The sequence below is a fragment of the Giraffa tippelskirchi genome, chromosome 11 (genome assembly GCF_054371585.1).
Source record: "Giraffa tippelskirchi isolate mGirTip1 chromosome 11, T2T-mGirTip1v1.2.pri, whole genome shotgun sequence".
NCBI classification, from domain to species: Eukaryota; Metazoa; Chordata; class Mammalia; order Artiodactyla; family Giraffidae; genus Giraffa; species Giraffa tippelskirchi.
The window spans coordinates 150,734,775-150,737,866 of NC_137285.1; positions in this window are offsets into that span (position 1 = coordinate 150,734,775).

Consider the following 3,092-nt stretch of genomic DNA (forward strand, 5'->3'; position numbering starts at 1 on the left):
CACAGGGAGGCAGCACTTCTTCATGCTCATCTCTGGCGCCACCTGTAACCAGAGCCTTAGGGAAAATCAGCTTCCTGGGCTGTGAATTAATGTGGAATGTGCTGAGCAAACACCCCAGGGCTTGTGTCTCACGACTTCTTCCCCCTGAAGCCTCACCCCTCCCCTCCAGAGTTATGTGTACCTGGGACACCCCTCCCTGCTGAGGAACCTAGGAGGCTTCAGTTGGGGACCACCCCCGCGGATCTGGATACTTGGTGACTTGACCCTGGTCCCTGAGGCCAGATGGTCCTGTCCTGTCACCGTCAAGTGCACAGGGCAAACAAGACAGTTCAGGTTTAAGAGGGATCTCAATGCAGGGCACCCTACCAGGTGTGTCCACCCCAACCCAGTCCAGCCTTAGGAGTCAGACCTACTGTGGTCCCAGGGATCGGCTAGCATCCTGTCAGGGACATTTGAGGGAATAAACTAGGCAATACTTTCCTTCCTTTTCTTTTTCTTTAAATCTCAGGCTGGATCACACACCTGGGTCGTCTTAATCACGTGGGTTACACAGCCTGCGGCATAAGCCCCACCCACCATATAGCCTCCGAACAGACAGCCCACAAACTGCAGGACAATTCTGCCAAAGAAATTCTCACATTGTTAAGAAAGTTCTAGGGCCCACAAGATTCCCCAACCTGGGATCTGGCAAAGGGACTGAGAACCTCCAGGGAATTTGACTTTGGAGGCCAGTGGAGTTTGATTACAGAACTTTCACCGGATGGGGAAGCAGACTCTTGGAGGAAACAAACCCTTGTGCGACTAGAAACCTGGGGAAGGAGCGGAGACCCCGCAGCAGGCTGAGCCAGGCTTGCCCGTGAGGGCCCAGGGCCCAGGAGCCGCCGGTGGAGGCGTGGGTCGGTGACGGCCTGCTGCGGGGTTGGGGGCGTTGAGTGCAGCAGTGCCTGCATGGGACCTTGTGAAGGAGGTCGCCATTATCCTCATTACCTCCACCATAGTTTGGCCTCAGGTCAAAAAGCAGGGAGGGAACACAGCCCTTCCCATCAACAGAAAATTGGATTAAAGATTTACTGAGCATGGCCCCGCCCATCAGAGCGAGACCCAGTTTTCCCCTCAGTCTCTCCTATCAGGAAGCTTCCATAAGCCTCTTAATCTTCTCCATCAGAGGGCAGACAGACTGAAAACCACAATCACAGAAAACTAACCAATCTGATCCCATGGACCACAGCCTTGTCTAACTCAGTGAAACTCTGAGCCGTGCTGTGTAGGGACACCCAAAGCAGACAAGTCATGGTGGAGAGTTCTGACAAAACGTGATCCACTGGAGAAGGGAATGGCAAACCACTTCAGTGTTCTTGCCTTGAGAACCCCATGATCGGTATGAAAAGGCAAAAAGATAGGACACTGAAAGATGAACTCCTCAGGTCGGTAGGTGCCCAGTATGCTACTGGAGATCAGTGGAGAAATAACTCCAGAAAGAATGAAGAGATAGAGCCAAAGCAAAAATAACACCCAGTTGTGGATGTGACTGGTGATGGAAGTAAAGTCCGATGCTGTAAAGAGCAACCTGGAATGTTGCATAGGAATTGCATAGAAAATTGCATAGGAACCTGGAATGTTAGGTCTGTGAATCAAGTTCATGTCCCTCTGAAACCTATGCAAGAAGGACCCTTCTTGACCTCTGTCTTACTTCTGCTGGTTTTCTGGTAATCTTTGGTATTACTGTTTCATAGCTCATAGATACATCACTCCAACCTTCTGTCTTCATATGATGTCTTCCCTGTGTGTCTTCACATAACCTTCGTGTGTATGTCTATCTCAGTGTCCAAATTTCCCCTCTTTATAAGGACACCAGTCATATTTTATAAAGGGCCCATCCTAATGACCTCATTTGAACTTGATTACTTCCATAAAGACCCTATTTTCAAATAAGGTCCCGTGATGAGGTGCTGGGGATCAGGACTCTACCATAGCTTTTCTGGAGGCTTCCCTAGTGGATCTCCTGGAGAAGGAAATGGCAGCCCACTCCAGTATTCTTGCCTGGATAATCCCACGGACAGAAGAGCCTGGCGAGCGCCAGTCCATGGGGTCACAGAGAGTTGGACACAATTGAGTGATTAACACACACTTCACTTCCCTGGTGAATCAGATGGTAAAGAATCTGCCTGAAATGCAGGAGACCTCAGTTCAATTCCTAGGCCAGGAAGATCTGCTGGAGAAGGGAATGGCTACCCACTATAGTATTCTTGCCTGGAGAATTCCACAGACAGAGGAGCCTGGTGGGCTACAGTCCATGGGGTCACAAAGAGTCAGACATGACTGAGCGACTGTCACTTTCACTTTCTTCATCGCTTTTATGAGGGATGCAATTCAGCCCATAGTAGCACCTCTTAGCAAGCTCTCAATTGATCTTTTGGGCTTAGGATATTGAGTATATCTTCTGCTTTCAGAATTGGACTCTCATCACCAATTCTTGGAAAATGGGAAGAACTCCACATAGCTCTAACATCATCATGCTGCAGTTATCATAAGTGCTAATAAATGATGAATAATAATAATTTACTGAGGGATTACCATAAACTAGGTGCTGTTGTAAATCCTTTTTTGATGATGTATTGTCATTAATCCTTGTATCTGCTCCGTGGGCTAGGGACTGTTATTTCTGTTTGGTAAGTGCGTTAGTTGCTCAGTCATGTCCAAATCTTTGTGACCTCAAGGACTGTAGCCTGCCAGGCTCCTCTACCCATGGAATTCTCCAGACAAGACTACTGGAGTGGGTTGCCATTCCCTTCTCCAGGGGATCTTCCTGACCCAGGGATTGAACCCACGTTTCCTGCATTGTAGGCAGATTCTTTACCACTTGAGCCACCATGGGTGAGGAATAAAAACATAATGTCTTGCTATTGCTACACTGACATCCTGCCTGCTTCCAAAGTTAGAGCCTCCTTCTTTCAGATGGAGTCCCTTCCCTCAGGCCAATCTCCTCCAATGTGAGATAAAGTGGGCGTTCAACATTACTTTCCTATATTCCCCAGACTGACTTCATTTTTCCATGTCAACTCAGATTGGCTTTTATGAAAGGAACAGTCAAC